The 27,304-nt window shown below is 35.9% G+C and overlaps 1 long non-coding RNA gene across 2 annotated transcripts in view; it reads right to left on the bottom strand.

Moving 5' to 3' along the window:
- Positions 1 to 7,531: 7,531 nt before the first annotated feature.
- LOC109496561 overlaps positions 7,532 to 27,304 on the bottom strand; it is a 74,414-nt gene continuing 54,641 nt past the window's right edge. The window contains exons 6-7 of one of the 2 annotated variants that reach the window (XR_002152682.3): positions 25,313 to 25,463; positions 7,532 to 7,587 (exon numbers count right to left, since the gene is read on the bottom strand). This is a non-coding gene — a long non-coding RNA (uncharacterized LOC109496561). Of the gene's footprint in view, positions 7,588 to 23,912; positions 25,464 to 27,304 lie in introns of those variants that run through there. The other variant, XR_002739815.2, reaches the window with a different exon arrangement.

Raw genomic sequence — 27,304 nt, 5'->3', positions numbered from 1 at the left:
AAAAAAAAACAGGTTAGAGTGGGAGAGAGCCAAAGCATAAGAGACTCTTAAAAACTGAGAACAAACTGAGGGTTGATGGGGGGTGGGAGGGAGGAGAGGGTGGGTGATGGGTATTGAGGAGGGCACCTTTTTGGATGAGCACTGGGTGTTGTATGGAAACTAATTTGTCAATAAATTTCATATAAAAAAAAAGCTCATATCCTTTCCAATCAAAACTTGTCTCTTGAGTATTGGCTTTTCCAGTAATGGGTGGCAGAACTTGGGATTTTGTTACCAAGCACAAAGAGCCCCAGAGGGATATCCTAGGTTTCTTGGAGGTGAGCTAACCCTCCGAGGGTGAATATGTGAAATCAAGGCCATGTTAAGCAGTTAGTCATGTGTGGCAGAAAACAAAGATAATCATGTGACAAACATCTGGATATATACACAGAAAATGTCATTTAAGACGTCTCAGAATTATTTCAGGGATGCAAGCCTAAACTATAGCCCTGGGTTCCAAGTATTTTTCAATATTCACAAATCAATCAACATACTACATCACATCAATAAGAGAAAGGATAAAAACCATATGATCATTTAAATAGATGCAGAAAAAGCATTTGACAAAGTACAACATCCATTCATGATAAAAACCTTTTGCAAAATAGGTCTGGGGGAACATACCTCAACACAATAAAAGCCTTATATGAAAAGCCCACAGCCATCATCATGAGAGTTTTTCCATAAGATCAGTAACAAGACAAGGATGTCTACTCTCACCACTTTTATTCAACATACTACTGTAAGTCCTAGCCACAGCAATTAGACAACATAAAAAAATAAAGTACATCTAAATTCATAAAGAAAAAATAAAACTCTCACTATTTGCAGATTCCACATAGATAACCTTAAAGACTCCACCAAAAAAACTACTAGAATTTATAAACAAATTCAGTGAAGTTGCAAAATCAATGTACAGAAATCTGTTGTATCTTTATACACTAACAATGAACAGCAGAAATAAAAAAATTAAGAAACCAATGCCATTTACAATTGCACCAAAAATAATAAAATACATAGGAATAAGCCTAACCAAAAAGGTAAGAGACCTATACTCTGAAAACTATAAAACTCTGATAAAAGAAATTGAAGAGGACACAAACAAATGGAAAAACATTCCATGCTCATGGATTAGAAGAATAAATATTGTTAAAATGCCTATGCTACACAAAGCAATCCACACATTTAATGCAATTGTTATCAAAATGCCACCAGCATTTTTCACAGAACTAGAACAAATAATCCTAAAATCTGTATGGAACTGCAAAAGACCCCAAATAGCAAAAGCAACCTTGAAAAAGAAAAACAAAACTGGAGGCATCACAATTCCAGACCTCAAGTTATATTACAAAACCATTAAGTAATAAAATGGTATGCTACTAGAATAAAATAGACACATAGATCAACAGGATAAAATAGACAATCCCAGAATAAATCCATAACCATATGGTCAACCTTAAACAAAAGAGGAATGAATATACAATGGGAAAAATATGGTCTGTTCAACAAATAGTGTTGGGAAAACTGGACAACTACATGCAAAAGAATGAAAATGAGCCACTTTCTTACACCATACACAAAAATAAACTCAAATTGGATTAAAGACCTAAGTGTGAGACCTAAAACAATAAAAATCCTTGGAGAGAACACAGATAGTAATTTCCCTGGCATGGGCTCATGCCACATTTTTCTAGTTATATCTTCTGAGGCAAGGGAAATAAAAGTAAAAAATAAACAACTGGGACTACATCAAAATAAAAAGTTACCACACAGGGAAGGAAACAACCAACAAAACTAAAAGGCAACCTACTGAATGAGAGAAGATATTTGGAAATGATATATCTGATAATGGGTTACTGTTTAAGTATATAAAAAACTGATACAACTCAACACCCAAAAAACAATCTAATTAAAAAATAGGCAGAATACATAAACAGACATTTCTCCAAAGAAGACATCCAGGTGGCCATCAGACACATGAAAAGATGGTCAACATCACTCATCATCAGGGAAAGGCAAATCAAAACTACAATGAGACATCACCTCACACCTGTCAGAATGGCTAAAATCAGTAATACAAGAAATGACAAGTGTTGGGGAGGATGTGGAGAGAAAGGAACACTCTTGCACTGCTAGTGGGAATGCAAACTGATGCAGCCACTATGGAAAGCAGTATGGAGGTTCCTCAAAAAATTAAAAATAGAACTACCCTATGATCCAGTAATTGCACTAGTATTTTTACCCAAAAAAACACAAAAGCACTAATTCAATGGGCTACATGCACCCTTAATGTTTATTGCATCATTATTTATAATACACAAACTTTGGAAAGAGCCCAAGTGTCGATCAATATATGAATGGATAAAGAAGATGTGGCATGTATATATAATACAATGGAATATTATTCAGTCAGAGAAAAAATAATGAAATCTTGCCTTTTGCAATGATATGGATAGAGCTACAGAGTATAATGCTAAGCGAATTAAGTCAGTCAGAGACAGACAAATACCATATAATCTCACTTATATGTGGAATTTAAGAAACAAAACAAATAAACAAAGGAAAAAGAGAGAGAGAAACAACCCAAACACAGACTCTTAACTATAGACAACAAACTGATGGTGACCTGTTGGGGGATGGGTGAAATAGGTAATTGGGATTAAAGAGTAGAGTTATGATGAGAAAAATGAAAATAATATATTTTTTTATTTAAAGAAATTTGTTTAAACTTCTCTTTTTTCACTCGTATGATAGCCCCAGATATTTATTTGCAGCCCTTTATGTTTTTAATGTGACATATTTTTAAAAGTATAATTAGCATGTATATTGCTTGTTATATGACTTATCTTCCCATATCATTGACCATTTCTGTATTCATTAGTAGGAGTTCATTCCATACAAGGATATTAAGTAAGGTATTTAAAGATTAGTATAAAAGCACCAGTAGAACAAAACCACTACTATTCTAAATACTAAATAAAAAGACATGGGAAATGAAACATTGTCTATTGTAATAGTTTATTATTTCATGAGTTTGTAAACAATGTGACAGAACTGAACACATATGATAAAACAAATTGATCAGGTCAGTAAGAGTAAATGTGCCTAACTCCCCTAGTAAAAGTGTTTCCAAATTGCCTATTATAGAAAAATCAAAAACTATACTTTTTTTCAGAAATATAACTAACATAAGGGCATTCAGCTAAGTTAAAAATTATATAATAAGGAAAGTTATACCAGGTAATTGCCAATAAGAAATGAGGGGTTATAATCTTACTATCAGAGACAGTTGAATTGAGATAAAAATGGATTTACAAAGACAAAAAAAAGCAGTTTCTAAAGCTGAAGGCAAAAATTCACAAGGAATATGTGTGATATTAATACTTATACACCCAATCACACACCAAAAATATTCACAGAACAAAACTACAGTAAGTTCAAAGGGAAAAAAGAAGAAAAGCACTAATAATAGATGATTCTAACACATTTCCCTTGATTCAAAAATGTTCAAGTAGAGACATATGTAGTTATTGTAAAGAAGACATAAAAAACAATCCCAAAAGTGATGTTATAAAGATATTCTGAATTGTAATTCTTAATAGACAAGACACTTATTTTTCAGGAGAATATGGAACATTCATGACAATTGATTCTATCAGAGGCTGTTAAAAAAATCTTGAGCCCAAATGGAAATACAGATTAAAATTGCCAAATTTTATGAAGATAATGATAATGAAAACACAACATACCAGAATCTACCTAAAGCAACAGTCAGAGGATATTTTGAAGCATTAAATATCTATACGAGGGGTGAGAAGTAGGCAAAATGGCTGAAGAGAGTCAAAAAGTACACATTTCCATTTGTAAAATAAATAATTCATAAGGATATAATGTTGAGAATAGTGACTAAAATCAATAATCCTGTGTTGCATATTGAAAGTTACTAAGAGAGTAGAGCTTAAAATTCTCATCACAAAACCAATTTTGTACCTATGTATGGTGACAGCTGTTAATTAGACATACTGTGGTGGTCATTTCACAAAATAAATATAGAATCATTATGGTGTCCACATGAAACCAACATACTATTAAATATCAATTATATCTCAATAAAGAAGAAAGAAATGGGTAGACGTGGTCAAAATTTATAAACTTCTAATTTTTTTTTAATTTTTTTTTCAACGTTTATTTATTTTTGAGACAAAGAGAGACAGAGCATGAACGGGGGAGGGGCAGAGAGAGAGGGAGACACAGAATAGGAAACAGGCTCCAGGCTCTGAGCCATCAGCCCAGAGCCTGACGCGGGGCTCGAACTCCCGGACCGCGAGATCGTGACCTGGCTGAAGTCGGACGCTTAACCGACTGCGCCACCCAGGCGCCCCTAAACTTCTAATTATAAGATAAATCAGTTCTGGAAATGTAACGTATAGCATGGTGACTATAGCTAACAATAGCGTATTGTGTATTTGAAAGTAGCTAAGAGAGTAGATCTTAAAAGTTCCTATCACAAGGAACAAAATAGTAACTATGTGAATTACTATGCTAATATTAGCAAAACTTTTGCTCTGTATATCAAATCATTATGTTGTGCTCCTTAAACTTTTACATTGTTACATGTCAATTATATCTTAATAAAACTAGAAAAATAAATCAAAAAAACATTTATAATTAGAAATGCAAATAAAGGAATTGAACATCCCATTAAAAAAGCATGACCAAATGAAGGAATTTAACATTCCATTAAACAAGCATGATAGTCACAAACTAAACTATAGTAAGGAGATGAAAATAATAAAGGTAAAAACAGAAATTATTGGATTAAGAAACAATATCCCTGTTAAATCTCCATTTATATAAAGAGCCCAGAGAGACCCCATTAATATGCAGTACCCAAGGAATCCCCCATTTCCATTCTGACCTCCAGAAAGCTCTATCTGGAGGGTTTGGTCACAGCCTCTCCCTCTGAGTTCCCTTCCTTGTGATATTGAAGCTGCAGTTCATGCTTTTTTCAAAAGCATGTCAACATACCACCATCATCAAACTTCTCTCCTAGGAAGTGTCAACAAGGCATGAAAACATAACAATAATCTCTCTCAAACAGAGGAATTGAACCTCTACAGAATGGTGCTAATTCTGTCTGAAAAACTTATAGGTATAAAAGAAGATTGTGAAATCACATACTCCAAGGCCAACAGACAAAAATTTGGTTGCAGTGGCCCACTTTGGCAGTCATTGGTGGGTTTGCAAAAGGCAGTGCAGGGCTGAACAGGGGGTAGGTTACTGGGAGAAAATGAGGCACACAGTGGGAGGGAGGTGAGAGAAGGTTTAGGTAGCCTATAAAAGGGTGGGGTAATGGAGGGTGAATGCCCTGTTCTCTAGTAGGGACTGTCTATACAATCCACACTGTACATTAGCTGACAGTGATGAGGGAAAAGATAAGTCAATGAACATAATGTAGTTTAAGGTCAACAAATAATGGATCTGCTTTAATATACATATGAATTTTCCAAGCAGAATTGGTACAAGAGTAAGCAAAGCTTTTCTTGATATTGTTTACCCTTTGCACAATGTCTTTTTCACTAAAAAAATTAACAAAATAAAAAATGGAGATAAATGTGATATCACCTGGAGGTTAAATCCAAGATGGCAGCTCTAAGAGTTTCAGACCAGTGGGCTCTACAAGAGGGAGAGAAGATGGAGGTTGGGAGCTTGACCTCATGGGATCAGCCAGCTTTCTGGATTTTCACTTAACTGGAGAAAATCTTTTGTATCCATCACTTTTCTAAGATATTAAAAAAACACATTTTCTGGGATATCTTAACCTGAGATTGGAAGTCCAGCTCCAGTCTCAAATGACAGTGAAGGTATATCTATGATCACATATTGGAGGTGGTAGAGCTGAAATGGACAGAGAAACACACACACACACACACACACACACACACACACACATTAGCACAACAAACACATACACAGAGTAATCTCAGATTTAAAAAAAAAGCAAATCAGGATGGTTTTATAGAGTCAAGTGTCTTTTCTTTCTTGATTACAGGAATCAATAGGAAAATTAGTATCAACCCTTGGTATAAAAACAGCACCCTACCACTTCCTTGGGACAGTTGATCCAGATGGAATTATTCCTGGTCATCCCTTAACTATGTGTCTGCCAATAATTGCCCTCTCATTCATAATAACTGGGAAATTGGTCATATAATTCAACTGAGAAGCCATATACAGTACAACACAACATTTTGCCAATGGATTTGATATATTCTGAACCCCAGATCATAAACTCACATGATTTAACCTGTCTTTGATGATCCCAAAGGCACCTGAGAATCTAGCAGTGTCTCAGAGTCACTGATTATTGCTAGACAATACTAGGAGATACAGCAGGTTTGGTAAGTCTATCCTGGATCTGGGTATTCACTCTGAAAATACTTTATTTGAATAAGACTTACAACAGATTTGCTCTGCATGTCATTCTGCAAACACAAAATGAACAATACAGGGAGCTTCACTTTGTTCATCCATAGTTACTACATTTTTGATAATGAAAATGCATTATTTGTATAAATGAAGTTATAAAAACACTAACAAAAAATTAAAGGTAAAATTCAGGGTGTTTGTATCCAAAGAAAACAATAGTTTACTGTGGTGAGAAATCAGCCAAACTGCCCATAATAGTGAGGAATAGTTAACACGTATAGCTCATGTATCCTCCTTTTTATTCTGAGAGGCTCCAGCTCACATGATAGCTACAGGGTTATGCAGTACTCCAAGTTTCTGACAAAGCTGATCCCTTTGGCCTTCAAAAAGTATAAGTCTGTAATTCCTTTCTGAATATGGCTTCAAAGTGGATGTCTTGGCCATGAGCTCCTCTTCAACATTATCTAGTGCCCACTGGTGATCCATAGATTCCCATTCCATCTTGAAAGCTTTGTTGGTGTCTGTGAACATGGCTATGGTGGCTCCACACTTCTGCTCCTGCAACATTCACTAACCATTCAGTCAGTGGCAATATCCTGGCCCAGAATCAGAGCAAATACTCTGAGGCCTGAAGACATTGAGGAAGTACCAGGATGAATAACTCACCTAGGATTCATCTAATGTGAATAAATTCCTTGCTGTAGCATAGGCTTAAAGAGAGAAACAGTGGATCTTGTTTCTGATGAAGCCTGAAGTGACATGTTGATCCATTTACAAATATGAAACATACAAAGCAGATGGGGTGTGTATGTGTGTGTGTGAGTGTGTGTGTGTGTAGAATATGGAATATTACTCAGCCATAAAAAACGAGATCTTATCATTGTGACAACATGGAGGGACCTAGGGGGTATAATGGTAATTGAAATATCTCAGACAGAAAGATGAATACCAGGGGCGCCTGGTTAAGCGTCCAACTTCGGCCCAGGTCATGACCTCGCAGTCCATGAGTTTGAGCCCCACGTTGAGCTCCGTGCTGACGGCTTGGAGCCTGGAGCCTGCTTTGGGTTCTGTGTCTTCCTCTCTCTCTGCCTCTCCTGAGCTCATGCTCGCACTCTGTCTCTGTCAAAAATAAAGAAACTTAAACAAAATTAAAAAAACAAAAGAAAGATGAATACCATATGATTTCAGTCACGTTTAGAATCTTAAAAATAAACAAAACAAAGGAACAAGCAATAATCAGACTCAATATAGAGGAGAAACGGTGATTGCCAGAGGGGAAGTGGGTGGAGAAATGGGAAAAACAGATAAAAGGGATTAAGAGGAACAAGCTTCCAGTTATAAAAAAAAAATAGATCACAGAGATGGAAAACACAGCATAGGGAATATTGTCAATAATATTGCATTAATGTCATATGGTGGCTACACTTACCCTGGTGAACATTGAGTAATGCATAGAATTGTCAAATCAATATGTTGCACATATGAATGTAATATAACATTGTATGATAATTATACTTCAATCTAAAAATAAATAAATACATAAGAAAGAAAGAATCATAGAGAGGCTGTCTGTAACATTACACTTCATCATGTCTGTGAGCATTGTGGGATGAGTCAGCGAAGAAATAAAGTACTACATTCCTTTTAGATTTTTTTTGAAAAATCAACTTCCAGTTTGTTGAAGAAATATTTTCTGACTGGTTAAGTGGGAAAAATAATCACTGTACCTGTTATTTAGTTGTACTGCCAAAAGTACGTTCAAGTTTTAAACCCAGATACCTATGAATGAGGACTTGGAAAGAGGGTCTTTGAAGATGTAATCAGGTAAAGTAAAATGAGGTCATTAGTGCAGGCCCTAATCCAATACAATTTATGGCATTATAAGGAACTGGAAATGCCATTGAAGACAAGAATATGTGGGCAGAACATGTGATGACAGAAGCAAAGTCTACAGTGACATTGCTGCAAGCAAGGAACATCAAGGATTGATGGTCACCACCAGAAGCCAGGAAGAGGCACGGATTCTCCCTAGTGTACCAATGTGCAAGGCCCTACTGGCATCTTGATTTCAAACTTTTATCATCCAGAACTGTGAGAAACTCAATTTCTGTTATGTTAAGCTACTAGCTTGTATATTTTATTGCACATGGAAACTAATAGAGAACCTTAGTTTTTGTTTCTTTTTTGGATTTGTTGCTTTGCTGTGATTAACAATAAAGCTCTATCTTATGACAGGAGCAGCAGTAGCAGTAGCATTTACTGGTTACATGCACTTACTAAGAAGCTACACAGCGTCAGTTCACATCTAAACCTTAAAACTTAGCAGCGCTATCAACAATAGCCAAATTATGGACAGGGCATAAATGTCCATCAGCTGATGAATGCATAAAGAAGACGTGGTTTTATATACAATGGAATTCAACTTGCTAATGAGAAAGAATGAAATGATGCCATTTGCAGCAACATAGATAGAACTGGAAGGTATTATGCTAAGTGAAATAAGTCAGTCATAGAAGGACATATATGTTTTCACTCATATGTGGAAGTTGAGAAACTTAGCAGAAGACCATGGAGGAAGGAGGGGTAAAAATAGTTACAGAGAGGGAAGGAGGCAAACCATAAGAGACCCTTAAATACAGAATACAAACTGAGGGTTGATGAGGGGCAGGTAGGGGAGAGGGGAAAATGGGTGATGGGCATTGAGGAGGGCACTTGTTGGGATGAGCACTGGGTGTTGTGTGTGAGCAATGAATCACGGTAGTCTAACCCCGAAACCAGGAGTACACTGTACACACTGTATGTTAGCCAACTTGACGATAAATTATATTATAAAAAAAGTAAAGTGAAAAAATAACTTGCCAGCCCTGCCTGTGCTGTACCTCAGTTCCCAGATTTTGAAAGTTGGGCAAAAAAAAAAAATAGTTGTTCCTCATAAATTGTTGTGAAGCTTAATGAGTAAGTATAGCTTTAGCACTAATGCCAGTTTTGGGCAAGGAAAAAGCAACAATAAATGTAAATTATGCTATCATTAATACCACATCAGAATGGACAATTAAAGTTTTGACTGCCATTTTTATTATTGTGTGCATTTATGTTGTATGGCATGGATTGACCTTCATAATATAACATTTATGATAAAAAATGTTTACAAGGCTGTAGGTAAGATATATGTATGTTCTTTTGCAGAACTTCTAACATGGTCACACCATTTTCTCACTTTACATGCTGTAGGAAGCACTCATATAATCAGCAGATACTATGTTCAGTCACTTTTTTATCATCTGTGTTCAGTCTTAGAGTTCCCAGGCTCCACCAACCCAAAACAGTGTTTCAGTGTTTCTTGATTATGAAACATCTTCCCTTTGGGAATAGTTTTCTGGCTTTCATTCACAATATTACTCATCTAGGCCTAAATATCCAGACCCTAATCTGGACCATCCTGGTAAGATAAGGCAGTGATTGTAGGAAGTGCCATTTTCTGTGTCTAGACTAACACCCAAAACCTTAGATCGTTTTAAAGATGCCTCCTAATTTGAACTTGAGCTGATTACTATTAAAAATGCTGTACATGTAAATATTTTCCTTTCCTTTTACTATTTTGGTTGCACAAGTAAGATACTTTAAATTAATATTTTAATTCACCTGTGTTTAATTCACCTGGGCTAAAGAAGTCTGTGACTAAACTTCCCCCTGAATCCTGCTGTTGAAGCATCCCCCGTCTAGAAGCTGTGGGCTGAGTCCTGGGCCATCTCAGGCACTTGCCTCCCATTCCCTCCTCTGTGGGTTCCCTGCTTGACTAACTGGGAGGTTAAACCCATGAACCTGATTATTTGAAGAGAACAGAAAGAATCATGTTGTGAAAGTACTTTTGTCTTATGACCTTCACTAAACCCTGGGGAGTGGAGACATCCTAGGACTGAGGCATGTAAGGTTTATTTGAGAGACATAATTATTCTTCCTTAGACATCTGTAGTGTCCCTGAAGCCACTCACTGGGACTGTTATGTCATAGATTCATAACTTAATGCTGTGGCTACTGTATTACCTAATTCCTTGCTTTAGGAATATTCTATATCTGACCACATTCTTATTGGCATGGATGGGAATATTTATTTTTTTCTTGTTATTTTTCCTTCTAAACCTAAGTGCTTTTATTACAAACAAAAATGGAAAAGATAGGGGAGGAAAAAAATCATTAGAACCCTTAATGTCTATTACTTACAGATAAGCATTTTTCATTGCAAATTTTTTTTTAGAAATTTTACTATGTAAATGTAATTATATTTGATTACGGTAATGAAGAAATATCCTACTGACAGTTTTGTAAACGGCTTTTTATAGTGAGGAAAACAGGCGCCATCTTCAGATGTTTGGGACTCAGCTAAGAATGTGGGTCCCCGTGAAGGGGGCTGAACTATCCTGGGCTGTTAGGAGACTAAGGGATCCAGATTCAAGTCACTTCTTTCCTGTTGTGGGGCTCAATGACCCACCTATCTCATAAGTCAAACCATTGGCATCAGTCTGGCCACAATGAGCATGGGTCCTGCTTGAAGGGAGTCCTGGAGCTGCTTTCCTCTAAAGGCAGGGGTGCAGGAGTGAAGGCAAGTAAAAACTCTTGAGTTCCAGCCTCTCCCTCTGTAAAATGGGGGTGATAATGCTTCACAAACAGGATCACTAAGAACAGTCAGTGATACACATGAGCAAGCCCGTGGCCCTGTGGTTACTGCAGGATTGTGAATGTCTATATGAATTCAGGCCACTTCTTTTCCTTTTCAACTTTGTTGTTAAGGTGTAGATGAGGACAGGAAGAGAAAAAGGCCCTGGTGGTCCCATGACATGTGGCCCTGGTGGTCCCAGGTCCATTATGACATGCAGCTGTTATAATCACTACTTAATTGTATCAATGTCATTGTCACTAACCTAGTGCCTGGCACATCAGGGAAATACAGTTACACCAGGAAAACGTAGTGATAGCTGGATTTATCGCCCCTTGTTCAGCTCTTCATGCTGATATCCAAACTCATATCAGGTGCCTGATGGAGGCTGATTCTGAGGATCTGTGTCCTGATGGCTGCTGAAGCTTCTACTCCAGATTCAAGGGCAACAGTCCCTGGGAGAACCCAACCCTTCACATACCTGGTGGGATATGAATCCTAGCTCAAGTGAGTTCATAGATATGAATAAAAGTATGCTCTGGAACAGCTCCTTTGAGTTTCACTAACTAGCCTAAAAGTAGAGAAGCTACCTTGATCTCATCATGCGAAAAGAGGTTTAGCAGTTGGAATATCATTCCTCAGCAGCTACATGGTTTGTAGTAGCCCTTAAGGCTCATCTTAGAGAAGTCTGCCATTGTCTAAAAGCAATGAATGGCTTCTCCCTGCAAGAAATATTCAACAAGACTCTTTGAGTGTAAAGAAAAGACCAAAAGTGATGGTATGAAAGTAGGAATCACAAAGCAGTAAAAATAAATATTTTATAAAATAATTAGTTAAGGAAGTACCAAAATAAAAGGATGCAAAATATCACACCATATACCTAAAATGTGGGAAGGAAAGGATTAAGAGTGGGGTAAAGCTAAAATGACCATCAATTTAATATATACTTTATGTAGAAGAGGTTATATACAAACCTAATAGTGACCACAAATCAAAACCACTAGTATATATGCAAAGAATGAAAAGAAAGAAATCCAAATATATCACTAAAGAAAACCAGCAAACCCTGAAACAAAGAAAGAGAATAAAGGATCAGAGAAAGAGAAGAAACAACCACAACACAGGTGATCAAATGGCAATAAATATATATCTATCAATAATTACTTTGAATGTAAATGGAATAAATGCTCCAATAAAAAATATAAAGTGAAAGAATGGATAAAAAAAACAAGACTTATCTATATGCTGCCTATAGGAGACTAATTTTAGACCTAGAGACAGCTAAAGATTGAAATTTATCATGCAAATGGATGTCAAAAGAAATGCTGAATAGCAATACTTATATTAGACAAAAGAGATTTTAAAACAAAGACTATAACAAGAGACAAAGAAGGACATTGTATAATAAAAAAGAGGACAACCCAACAAGAGAATATAACAATTGTAAATATTTATGCATTGAACATGGAGCACCCAAATACATAAAACAGTTAATAATATGCATAAAGTAACTAATCCATAGTAATATAATAATAATAGGGGACTTTAACATTCCAATTACAACAATGGACAAATCATCCAAACAGAATATCAAAAAGGAAACTATGGCTTTGAATGACACACTGGACCAGATGGATTTATTTAGAACATTCCATCCTAAAACCGCAGAATACACATTCTTTTCAAGTGCACAAGGAACATTCTCCAGAATAGATTACATATTAGGCCACAAAACATGTCTCAACAATTTTAAAAAGATCCAAGTTATATAGGACATGGATCTTTTCTGCCACAATGCTATGAAACTAGAAATCAACCATATGAAAAAATCTGGAAAGAACACAAAGACATGGAGGTTAAATAACATGCTACTAAACAATGAATGGGTCAAGCGGGAAATCAAAGAAGAAATCCAAAAGTACATGGAGAAGAATGAAAATACAATAGTCCAAAACATTTAGGATGCAGCAAAAGTGGTTCTAAAAAGGATAGTTTATCACAATACTTTGCCCACCTCAAAAAGCAGGAAAAATATCAAATAAACAACCTAACTTTACACCTCAAGGAGCTAGAAAGAGAACAACAAAGCCCAAAAACAGCAGAAGGAAGGGAAGGAAATAATAAAGATTAGAGCATAAATAAATTATATAGAAACAAACAAACAAACCAAACAGAACAGATCAATGAAATCAGGAGTTGGTTCTTTGAAAAGATCAACAACATTAATAAACCTCTAGTCAGACTCATTAAAAAACAAAGAGAAAGATCTCAAATAAATAAAATTACATGCAAAAGAGTATAAATAACAACCTAGACCATGGAAATACAAACAATTAAAACAGAATATTATAAAAACCTATATGCCAACAAACTGGACAACCTAGAGGAAATGGATAAATTCCTAGAAACATATAACCGACCAAAACTAAAGCAGGAAAAAATAGAAATTTGAATAGACAAATTACAGGCAGAGAGATTGAATCAATATTCAAAAACCTTCCAACGAACAAAAGTCCAGGACCAGAAAGCTTCAGAGGCAAATTCTAGCAAACATTCAAAGAAGAGTTAATACCTATTCTTCTCAAACTATTTCAAAAAAATAGAAAATGAAGGCAAACTTCCAATTTCATTATATGAGGCCAGCATTACACTGATACCAAAACGAGATAAAGACGCCACAAAGAAAGAGAACTACAGGCCAATATCTTTGATGTACATAGATGCAAAAATCCTCAATGAAATACTAGCAAACCAAAGTCAACAATATATTTTAAAAAATCATTCACCACAATCAAGTGGGATTTATTCCTGGTATGTCAGGGTGGCTCAATATTCACAAATCAATCAACGTTATACATCACATGATTAAGAAAAAGGATGAAACCCATATGATCATTTCAATAGATGCAAAGTACAACATTTGACAAAGCATGGACAAAGTACAACATCAACTCATTATAAAAGCCCTCAACAAAGTAGGTTTAGAGGAACGTACCTCAACATAAAAAAGGCCATATATGAAAAACCCACAGCCATCATCACACTCAATGGGGAAAAACTGAGAGCTTTCCCCATAAGGTTAGGAGCAAGACAAGAATGTCCACTCTCACCAGAGGAAACAAGAGTTGGAGAGGATGTGGGGAAAAAGGAACCCTCCTCCACTGTTGAGAATGCAAACTGATGCAGCTACTGCATAAAACAGTATGGAGTTTCCTCAAAAGGTTAAAAATAGGACTACTGTATGATCCAGTAATTGCATTTCTGGATATCTATCTCCAAAATACAAAACACTAATTCAAAGTGATACATGCACCCCTATGTTTATAGAGGCATTATTTACAATAGCCAAATTATTGAAGCAGTCCAAGTGTCCATTTATAGATGAATGGATAAAGATGTGGTATATATACACAATGGAATATTATTCAGCCATAAAAAGAATGAAAACTTGCCATTTGCAAGGACATGGATGGAGCTAGTGAGTACAATGCTAAGTGAAATGTCAGACAGAGAAAGAAAAATACTATATGATTTCACTCATATGTGGCATTTAAGAAACAAAACAAATGAGCAGAGAGAGAGAAACCAAGAAACTTAACTATAGACAACAAACTGATGTTTACCAGAGGGGAAGTGGGAGGGAAAGTGGGTGAAATAGGTGATGGGGATTAAGGAGTACACTTGTTGTGATGAGCACTGGGTGACGTATGGAACTGTTGAATTATGATACACCTGAAACTAATAAAACACTGTATGTTAATTAAATAAATTAAATAAAATTAAACTTTTAAACCAGGAATGATGTACTGATTATGTTTGAACCTTGAAAATGTTAAGCCAAGAGAAAGAAGCTGAATATTGAAAAGATAGCATACTGTATGATTCCATTTATATGAAATGCCTAGAGAATTCCATCAATATGCCCAATATACCCAAGGAATTCCACCCTTTCCATCCAGACTTCTAGAAAGCTCAGTCTGAGGTGTTTAGGTCACAGCCCCTCCCTCCCACTTTCCTTCCTTGAGATGTTCAAGCTGCAGTTCAGACTTTTATCACAAGGTGGCACCAAAGCACCATTACCATCAAATATTTCCTTGGTGTCTGCAAGTAGTAATACTAAACACAATAATCTCCCCAAACTCCAGGCTTTGAACCTACACAATATGATTCTACTTCTGTCTGAAATAAACTGGTAGGTGTAAAATAAAATTATGAAAGCATATATTTCAGGGCCTGGCTACATTGAAAAGCTTGATGGCAGTGATGTGATTTGCCCCACTGTGGCAGGTATTCCAGGGGTGGTGCAGTAAGAAGAGGGGGTAGGTGATGAAAGAGAATGGGGAATAAGATTGGGGTCTGGGCAGCCGTCTCTTGTGTCATTGACAGAGGATGAAAGACAGAGAGCGGGAAGAAGGTATGTGCAGCCTATATAAGGGTGGGGTAATAGAGGGTGAACATGCCATTCTCTGGTAAGGACCCTCTGTACAGTCCACACTGTACCTCAGCAGAAAGTGATGAAGAAAGAAGGAAATCAATGAACACCATGTAGTCTTGGGTCAACAGCAAATGGATCTGCTAATATATTTATGAATTTTCCTTGTAAAATTGGTATCACAGTATACAAACTCTTTCATATTTTTATAGTCTTTGCAAAATGTACTCTTCATTAAAAGAGAGCTACAGAAATGGAAATAAGTGTGATGTTACTCAGTGTTGAGATCAAGGATGGCAACTCTGAAAGTCTCAGCAAAGGAGACTCTGCAAGGGGAGGGAGGATGGAGGTTGGGAGCTTAACTTCATGGAATCAGGCAGCTCTTTGGAATTTCACTCAACTCAAACAATCCCTCTGTATCTATCACTTTTCTGATACTAAAAAAACACCCACATTTTATGGGATATCTAATCCTGATATTGGAGGTCCAGCTCTGGTCTGAACTGACAGTTAGCTATAACTGTAAGCGTGTTTTGGAGGTGGTAGAGCTGTAGGGGACAAAGAAAGACACACAGTCAATTAAAAAAAATTAAAACGAACACAGTATTGTTTAATTTGTAGAGTCAACAGTTGTTTGTTCTTGATTACAGCATTCAACAGGGAAATTACATTCACTTCTTGGTACATAAATGGCATCTGCCACTCCCTTGGGACAGTTGATCCAAAAGGCATTATTCCTGGGAAAGCCTTAACTATATGTTTGCCAGTTTGCTCTCTCTCCCTTCTCACTTAGATATGGAAACTCTCTTACAAAAAATAAAGTCATATCTTCAACCAAGTAGATATATACAGTACAGCACCACTGACTTGTCAATGGATTTGATATATTCTGAACTCCAGATGAAGATCTTGCATTGTTGAATGTGTCTTTGATGATTCCCAAAGCACTTGAAATGTGGCATGTCTCAGGATCACTGATTTTCACTGAACATTGTTAAACGATATAGCTTTACTAAGTCTGTGCTGACTTGGGGTATTTACTCTGAAAAGAACTTATTTGAAAAAGGTTTTGACACATTTTCTCTGTATGTCATTCTGTAGGCTCAAAATGAACAACATAGGGAGCTTCAATTTGTTCATCCATAACTGCTACATTTTCAGCAATGAAATGCATCATTTGTCTAAAGAAAGAATTAAAAACACTAACAAAAAATTAAAGGTTAAATGCGTGTTTTGATCCCAAGGAAAGAAAAGAGTTTTTTGTGTTTAGAAGGCAGGCCAAAAGTATATAATAATTAGATATAATTGGCAAGGCTTTTTCCACCAATGGAGTTTTTGCTAAGTTTTGTATATTTTCCCTAGCTTTGGGTTTCCCCTTTCTCTTATTTTCACTACTGGACTCACCAGTCTTCATCCATGAGCTCATCTTTGATATCACTTAGTACCCACTAGTGATGTGTCAGTTCTGAAACTTCCTACTCTGTCTTGAAACCTGTGTTGGTGCCTGGGCATGGCCATGGTGGCTCCAGATATCTGTTCCTGCATCATTTGTGATTGGTCAGCAGCATTATCCTGACCCAGAATAAGAGTAAATGCTTTGAAACCCAAAGATACTGAGGAAGTAACAGAATGGAGAACTCACCCAGGGTGCCTCTAATGTAAGTGGTTGAATTCCTTCTTGTCACATAGTCTTAAAAGACAGTTTCTGGGGAAACAGTACCTTGCTTGCGACAAAGCCTGAAAATATCATATTGATCCATTTACCAATAAGATTCATAGTGAGTATATGTGGTATATACATAAAATGTAATATTACTCAGCCATAACAAAGGTGAGATCTTGCTATTTGTGAGAACATGAATGGACCTAAAGGGAATTATGTTAAGGGAAATAAGTCAGACAGAGAAAGATAAATACCACATGATTTCAATTATATGAATTATATGTCAAAACTAGAAGAACAAATGAACAAGCAAAGAAACAATAACAACAAAAAGTAGACTCTTAAGTACCAAGTATAAACTGGTGGTTGCCAGAGGGGGTGGGTAGGTGAGAGGATAGGTGAAATACGTAAAAGGAATGAAGAGTTACCAACTTCCAGTTAAAAAATGAATAAGTCATGGAGAAGAAAAGAACAGCATAAAGAATATAATCAACAATGTTGTAATAATGTGGTATGGTGACTATATTCACCAGGGTGAGCATTGTGTTATGTATAGAATTGTCTAATCAATATGTTGTAAAACTGAAACTAATATAACATTCTATGTCAAATATACTTAAATAAAACAAATAAATAAAATTAATTAATAAAAGAATCATAAAAAGGACCTTTCCTACATTGTCTTTCATCATGTCTGTGAGTATAATGGGATGAGTCAGAGGAGAATAGGTACTCTTAGTTTGTTGTTTTTTTTTTAATCCCATCCTCTGGTTATTGAAATAATATTTTCTGCCTAGTTAGATGAGAAAAATCATTGTACCTGCTATATGATTGTATTTGCTCACAAAAGTTGCTGAGGTTCTAAAACTTATGAATAAGACCCTATTTGGAAATAGTGTCCTTGCAAATGCATCAGGTTAACGTGAGTTCATTCGGTCAGGCCCAATCCAACATTACTTATGGCATTATAAGAAGGTGAAAATGCCATTGAAGAACAAGAATTGGACACACAGGGAAAACATGCAATAACAGAGGTAGAGGTTGGAATATTATTGCCGCAAGCAATGAACATCAAGGACTAATGTTCACCACGAGAGGCCAGAAAAAGGCAAGGAGGATTGTCTCTAATGTCTCAATGTGCAAGACCCCACTGACACTGGATTTCAGACTTTCAGCTTCCAGAACTGCAAGAAAGTCAATTTCTGTTGTTTTAAGTCACCAGTCTGTATACTTTATTACAGAAGTCCATGTAAATTAATACAGTACCTTAGTTTTGTTTCTTTATTTCTGGATTTGTTGCCTTGGTGTGATTAAAATAAGGTGGTATCTTATGATATGAGCAGCAATATCATATACTGATAAGACGTATTTACTCAGGAGCCACACAGCCTGTTTTTGAATTTATGTCTTGAATCTTACCAAGCCTGCTCTTACTGTGCTTCAGTTCCTTGATATTTAAAGTCAGGCAACAATAGCTCCTCCTGATAGGTTGTAGTAAGAATTAATGAGTAAGTATAGGTTTAGCATTTACAGCAGTATTGGACAGGGGACAGCAACAATGAATATTAATCATATTACTAATATCATTTCAGAATGGACCATTAAAGTTTCAACTGCCATTTTTATTATGTTCATTCACATTGTATGGCATTCATTGACTTTCATAATATAATATTTATCATAAAAATCAGTTTACAAAACTGTAGGTAAAATATTATCTCATTTCTTTTCTTAAGTATAGTTATATTTGCATAGTAAAATCTCTGAAAAATATATATATGCAAATGGAAACAGTGCTTATCCCTGAGTAATAGACTTTTAAGGGTTTCCAATGATTTATTTTTCCTCATGTCCTGTATTTTACATTTTTATTTACAACAAAAGCACTTGGGTTTAGAAGCGAAAAAATAAGAGAAAAATAAATATCCTCAGCCATTCCCACTGGAGAGTGAGTCTGCATCAGATGTAGAAAATCTCTAAAGCAAGGGTATAGTGTAATAAGGTGTCATAAAATTAATTTTTGAATCTACCACATGACAGTCTTAATTAGGTGGCTTTAGGGACACAACAGATGCCTAAGGGAAAGGCAAGCATGTCTTTCAAATAAACCCTTACATTTCACAGTCCTATGATGTTTCCACTTCCCAGGATTTAGTGAAGGTTATGAGAGAAAATTACTATCAAAATGCTTCTTTCTGTTCTCTACAAATAAAAGTCCCTTGAACTAAAAGCAGGCTCATAGGTTTAAACTTCCAGTTAGCCAATCAGGGAACCCACAGGGGAGGGAAAGGGGGAGGGTGCATGATGGCCCAGCTTCCAGAGGGGAGATGCTTCAACATAGAGATTCAGGGAGAAGTCTGAACAAAAGCTCCTTTAGCCCAGGGTGCAAGTAAGCAAACACACATAGATTGAAACACCTCTGAAGTACCCTCATTGTGTAACTAAAATAGTAAACATAAATTAAAATATTAATGTGCCCAGCAGTTGTAATACAAATCAGCTCAAAACCAAAATGGTATGCATCCCTAAACCAAACTAAGGATTTGGGCGTTAGTCTGGACACAGGAAAATTAACTCCCTACAATCACTGTCCAACCTCACCAGGATATTCCAGAGTAGCTCCACATGTACAGGCCTAGGTAAGTAACAGTGTGAATGAAAGCCAGAAAATTCGGCCTGAACATATGAAGATGTTTCAGGTTCAGGAAACGTTGAGACACAATTTGGGGCTAGCTGGAGCTTGGGAACTCTAAGTGTGAACACAGCTGATTTAAGTGAGTGAACATAGTATCTGCTCATTCTGTAAGTGTTCCCTACAGCATGTAAAGTGAGAAAATGGGTGTGTCCATGTTAGAAGCTCTGAAAGAGAACACATGTGTCAAGGAGGCAGAAATGGAGATCACTTTTTTGAGATGTGAATTTGTTCTTTTTATATTTCTTCCTTCCTCCTTTTCGATTAAATAGCCAGGCATCTATAAATAACACTTGTAATAAAACAATGTAATATTTCATTCACTGAAGGAGAAATGATAAAGATTTCAAGAGCAAAATCCCCAATTATTGGAACTGGTCATATTTGGGACATCATAGAAGAAGGCAAAGTGAGTGTCACTTCTGTATGTAGTGTTTACTTATGAATATTAGGGCAGAGAAGTCTGATATACTTTTTTTCTATAACTATCTTAAATCTGTAATATTTCAAAACAACCATGGTTTCAATTCTGATTTTGAAAAATCATCTATAGTAATTTAGAGAAAGTGAAAACTATAGCTAATTCCAGGTAAAAATAAATAAACTGCAACCCCACCACTCATTAATTTTTTTTAAGTATCATATTTGTGCATTTCTTTCCTTTATTAGTTTGCTAGGGCTTTCATAACAAAATTACACAGATTACTGGCTAACTTAAACCATAGAAATAAATGTTCTCAAAATTGTGAAAGCTAAAAGTCCAACGTCAAAGTGTCAGCAAATTTGATTTCTTCTGAGGCTTTTCTTCTTGGCTTGTAGATGGTTGCCTATTCACTGTATCCTCACATAGATACCACTAAATCTGTCTTTCTGTGACCTATTATCCTTTTTATAAAGGCACCATTTATATTGGTATAGGGCCCACCCATACAATTTCATTTTATCTTAATTTCCCTTTGAATGTCTTGTCTCCAAAAACTATCACATTTTACGGTACTGGGTGTTAGGATTTCAATGCATGAATTTTGTGTGGACACAATTCAGTCCATTACATACCCATAATATTTTCCATGTATGCAAATGTAATGCATATACATTACATGTATGTCTCATATATCTGAAGACTCAAAATTTGCTAAAGATTATGAAACCAGTAATTAAATGTGCCCAATTTTCTCCCACTCTAACCATTGGGATATGCAGTCTTTCTCTGTAAGGCCTGAGGCCAGCACAGCGGAAGTCACTACCCACAGACCTGTAGGTAAGGACCAATCCAGTATTTGAGACTCATGTCTCCATTTTTCAGTCTGTTGTACAGCAGACCCATCTTCACACTCTGTTATTCTGTATGGTCTCCTTTCCGGCAGTCAGTGGGAGACTGCTATTGCAATTTCAAAATGGAAATTAAAAAAGAAGACCAGAAATAAAATCAAATAGCTATAATATCTGATAAGAGGTTTATACCCAAAATATATATACAAATGCATGCAACTCAATAGCAAAAAGGAAAAAAACAAACAAACAATGCAATCTACAAATGGACATTAGGTCTGAATAGGCAGTATTCCAAGGAGACATAGAGATGGTAAACAATACATAAAAATATCTCACATCACTAATCATCAGAGAAATGCAAAACAAAACCACAATGAGATTTATCTCTCCCATGTTTAGAATGGCTATCATGAAAACAAAAACAGATAACAAGTGTTGAAGAATGAGGAAAATGGCACCCTTGTGTCCTGTTACTAGAAATGGAAACTGGTGTAGCCACTATAAAATACCATTATAGAAGTTCATCAAAAAACAAAACAAAAACAAAAACAAAAATAGAACTACCATATGATCCAGCAATTCTACTTCTGGGTACTTATCTGATGAAAACAAAAACACTAACTTGAAAAGATATATGCACCCTCCACGTTAATTGCAGCATTATTAACAATAGCCATGATATAGAAACAACCTAAGTGTCAATAGACGAGAATGGATTAAAAAAATGTGCTTTATATATACACAAAAGAGTATTATTCAGCCATAAAAAAAGAATAAAATCTTGCCATTTGTGGCAACATGGATGGACTTCCAGCCTAGTGTATTAAATGAGGTAAGTCAGGCAACCACAAATACCATATGACCTCAGGTACAGAATCTAAACAAACAAACTAAAAACTTGAGCATATAGATATAGAAGAGACATTGCTGGTTTCCTGAAGCCATGGCTGAGGGGTGGGCAAAATGGGTGAGGTGGGTCAAAGGGTACAAACTTCTATTCATACAAGAAACAACCCATGAGGACGTCATGTACAGCATGTTGATATAATTAATAATATTTGTATTGCATATTTGAAAGTTGTCAAAATACTAGATCTAAAAAGTCCTCATCACACACACAAAAATCTGTAACTATGTAAGGTGATAAATGTTAACAACACTTACTGTGATGATCATTCCATGATAGAGATACAAATAAATTATTATGTTGTGTACACACACACACACACACACACACACACCAGTAATGAGGGGGTGATTTGCTTCCTCATTACCCTAATCAGGTAACTCATCTGCAAAGAAATGGCACTAAAGCTAATCCAATGTATAAATATGTGTACATTTCCTTTTCTGCTGTGTCAAAGCCCAATGAAATCTATGAGTTGCTTATGGTTAAGTCATCTCTTTTGTTGAGGGGAGAACACAGGAGACACCATACATATGTGTGTGGAAGTTTTACAGTATTATGTTTCAGATATGTCCTATTAGTTATTCATTTCTTCTCACAACTCTGTGAGGTAAGTATCAACCTACCCATTTTACAGATGACCTACCACAGGGTCCACAAATCTACATAGACACATCATTTTCAATTTCTATAGGTTATCTATTCTAATGAAAAGACATAATTTTTAGAAATGGAAACAAAAAGTTTTCTTCAAACCAGATTATTAAACAATAACTGCTATGTGATCCCAATGTTCCTAGAAAAATTCATATGTGTATTAAAATAATGAAAGAACATATACACACTTTCAGATCCTACTTATCTATATCTTCATATCATGCTTATTAAATGTGAATTAAATGTTTACTATGTGCCAGGCAAAGTCATTCCAATTCCACATCTGCATCCACGTCTTCCTTCTCTTAGCATCTAGACTGGATAACTAGAAACGTCTACAAGCAGCAAGATGGTTGTTAGTGCCCACCCCGTGGGGTGGTGGTGAGGTTTAACCTCAAAAAGACTCCATTCCAAGCAACATTCATCCAAGCTTGACCCTGAGTCCTGGAAACATGGCATCTAAACAGGAAACTGTGATTGTAAGGGGAGAGGTTGTACTTGGGAAACTGAGCCAACTTGGAACCCATACCTCCATCCTCTTCAATAGCACTAAGAGGCTACAACCATCTCCTGAGGAGAACTTACTGCCAGATAGAGAGTGAAGGACAAGGTAACACTTGTATGGTTTCAGTCTTTGTTCTTTCATGGGTACAAACTAGAGGTTTTACTTTCACATTAGTGCAGGGACTGATGGTGTGGTAGATTTTGGAAATGATTTTGTCCCTATCTTATCCCCTCCTCTTCAGTTATGTGAGGGGACCTATGGCATGGCATGGAGTTTCTATTTCATTGAAGAGCTCATGTCCCACTTGTGGAAACCTGAATCCACATCCACAGGGGAAAGAGGAGAGACTGAATTTTCAAAGATAAGCAGAAGATCAAGACCCTAATCTCAACATCAAATCCTTCTGACTTGGTGACATGGTTTTCACAGATTGCTCACAACATGGTCACATCTCCACTGTTCTTCTTATTCCTAACACCCCAAAATGATCCATCTCTTTCTCATCTCTCTCCTGTCCACAGAAGTACATATAGTAAAATTCCTCTATAACTTGGTGGTATAGGAAACTTTTCCAACTATGACTAAAATTCCAGAAGCATTTAGAGAAAACAGTGATGCATTTAATTTTATTTAAAAATTGCATGGCAAAAGCAAAAAAAAAAACATAAGCACAGTAAAATGAAAAGTTACAAATTGGGGAAAATATTTACAACTTACATCACAAAGGTTGTATTCCTGATATATCAAGAATCATGAAAAAGTAAAGGGAACAACACCAGGGAAGAAAAAGGGGTGATGAATACAAACAGGTATTTTATCAGAAAAAAAAGACCCTAAAACATGTAAAAATTGCTCAACTTAACTCATGATAAGACATGCCAAGAAAAAAAAAAGTACTTCTTAATCAGGTATTCTGTGAAGAAATGGGAATTTCCATGCATCACTGGAGGAAATGTAAATTGGTAGAAACCCAGTGGATGGTATTTGATGGCTGTCTAGTAAAATCACATATCTGTTTCCTCTTGGAACCAGTAACCTCTCTTTTAAGAATCTATTCCAAAGAAGCAATGCAAAAAATAAAATAGCCAAAGTGTAAAGATATTCATTTATAGAAAAATTCATAACAGCAGAAGACTAGAAAAAAGACAGCTGTCTAATAATAAGGGCCTAAATTAAGAAGCTATGACACATCTATGTCCTGGTGTACCATTCAGCTAGAAAACCAATGAAGACTTCACCTCTGGACTGCTATGGAATGATATCCAGGATAGTTGTTTGGGAAAAAAGCGAAGTGCAGAAAAATGTGTGGAGCTGCTGTCATCCAATAGCGTACCCTCTAGTCATACAGGGCTATTTAAATTTCAGTGAAATTAAACATTAGTTTCTCAGTGGTAGTAGCCATATTTTAGAACCTTAACACCCATGGTAGCTAGTGGCTACCATATTCAGCAGCATGGACACAGAATATTTTCATTTCTGCAGAAATGTCTATTTTACAACACTGGTGTAGAATATGCCACCTTTTACCTATGAACAGGGGATAAAACTAAAATACATATTGTATTTTATTATATTTTCTTAACTGGAGGGTTAAAACAAAAACTGAGAAAAATGATTACCTATAACATCACAGAGGAGCAGATCAGGGTTGACAAGGATGAGATGTATTTTCATAAAAATTATAATTCATATCTACAGGCTCCAACGCAAGAAACAGTGACCAAACAAATAGCAATGAGCATTTTTAGTTTCCAGATTGAATCCTCTAAAAACATTTCCCTCTAGATGGAACCAGGATTTCTTGGAGAAATGCCTGATTGCAGAGCTGGATAGGGATTGTACCAAGTGAATCTGGACCAAACTCTCATACCAGAAAGCATGTGAAAGACATAAAAGCCAACCCAAAGGAACTCCCACAGGCCAAAGACAGGAAAGTTTAAATATCAAAACTTTTAATGTCTGCAATAAGTTAATTACAATCTCAAATATATAAGCATTTAAAGCTCATTATGACACTATAAAAGAACAACAAAAAGCATAAAACAAACTCACTGTTTACCTTTGAAGTATTCTGGAAAAACAACACATTGTTTTGAAAAGTGGAAATACTGCAAAAGAAGTAAGCATTCATCCTTCCCTTCTATATGGACTATTCTTCAGTATAACCATGTAGTCGCTGAGGGGTACTTTGTTTCACAGAAGAATTCTACCTAATATAAGTGCAGATGAAATTAAAAAATTAAAACATTACTCTTTGTATACGTTAATGAAATGTAGATCTAGGCAACAATCTTTAAGAAGCTACAAAAAACCTGAGTTAAAAAGTGGGAAATTTCATAATGGATGAATCAGGCTGACAAAATCTGAACCCAATGATAAATCTCAACAGCACAGGAGGAGAGATAACCAGACATGACAAAGCTCCTGATTTAACACTACAGGAAGTACAACACCATATCTGAGGTACTCTTTCCTAAAAAACAAAATCTGAACAAGACTCTATATCTTACTACCAATTTAAAAGACCTAAGAGGGGCCAAAGGACCAGAATAAACAACACACTAGAGATACAATCACATCATTCAGAATGGAAAACCATGGGACAAAGATCCAGTTTGTGAATCTAGTCAATGGAACATGAAAGCAATAGGACATTTGAATAAAAAAAAAAAAAAAACTTGAGTTCACAGAAAGTAACTTAAAACCATAATGAGATACCACCACAAGCCTAGAAGAACAAAGTGAACAAAGATAAAAAATAGTAAGTTGTCTAGTATGTAGTAACTGTGAGGATTATTGCATTTTGGTTGTTATAATTATTATCTTCTCATTTTTATTAAACAATACCCTATTTATATGGATAAATGTGTACTAAAGCATAGTTTCCACTGTAAATATCAAAAATTTGACTGAGTGAATCCATATATGTAATTGGATTTTTAAAGTAATTTATGAATCTGATAGCATCCCATCTAACAAGTAGAGAGAGGCTCCAGACAGGGCTAGAGGAAGGAAAAAGATTTTAAAGGAGGACAAGGAAGTCTTTAACAGAAAATAGGATTATTTCAGGAGAGGTCACCTTCATTTTGGTACAAACAGGTTTAATAGGTGGATTACCTCTTCTTCCTTTGGGGGATCCAGAGGCCCATGTGATGGATTATTTTATTGGTTTAGACCAGAATCGTCCTGACTGGCGAGTCAAGATGAAATTTTGGGGGAGGTTAAAAATGTAATTAGGTTAGGTATTAAGCCCAAGTTTGGTGACTTGGCCTAGCATAAGTGACTCCATTTTGACCTGTAGTTTTCTTTTTGACACTACCGAAAGAGATATGGGTCTGGTCTAACATCACCCACCATGGGCTGCCACAGTTCAACAAATGTCTCTTCTTTGTAACTGAACTGGTCAGAAGTATGGACTCTGGAGACAGACTGGTTATAAACCATAGTCCTCTGCTTACAGATGATGTGAGTTTGATTACTTTTACTTCACGTTAGAGTCACTCAATTGCCTGACTTGCAAAATTGCAATTTTACAATACTTACCGAAGAATAAAAAAGATTAAAACAAAAATATATCCTCATGTTTTGCTTTTTACAAGAATAAATAATCATAAATCATATCATTTAAGAACTTCTAATGCAGAGACATTGGGAAATCTAACTTTCTCTGAACCCTGGGAGAGTGAAAGAAACTCTCTGTGCCTCAGTTTCCTCTTCTGTAAATGAGGAAACAATCTGCCCTTCCTCAAGAATTGTCATTGTAATGACTTAATACGCGAACACAATTAGAGTGAGACACACAGTAACAGTCCAGTAAATGTTATAATTTTTATAAATATATGCAAGTACAGATTCTAACAGTTTTGGTAGCTTTATAAAAACTTTTCATGTGTTTTTAATGAAGGTCAATAAACTTAAAACTGAATCCTATCAACTGGTATATGTGTTTTAAATCACTAAATTTCACTATAACCACTATTGGGTGCCTAAATAATTATCATGATAACATCTAAAAAGGGCTTGTAGGGGCGCCTGGGTGGCGCAGTCGGTT

This window comes from Felis catus, chromosome X, assembly GCF_018350175.1.
Source record: "Felis catus isolate Fca126 chromosome X, F.catus_Fca126_mat1.0, whole genome shotgun sequence".
Classification (NCBI taxonomy): Eukaryota; Metazoa; Chordata; class Mammalia; order Carnivora; family Felidae; genus Felis; species Felis catus.
The sequence above is the reverse complement of the archived record's forward strand: the minus strand, read 5'-3'. Positions and strand labels throughout refer to the sequence as shown.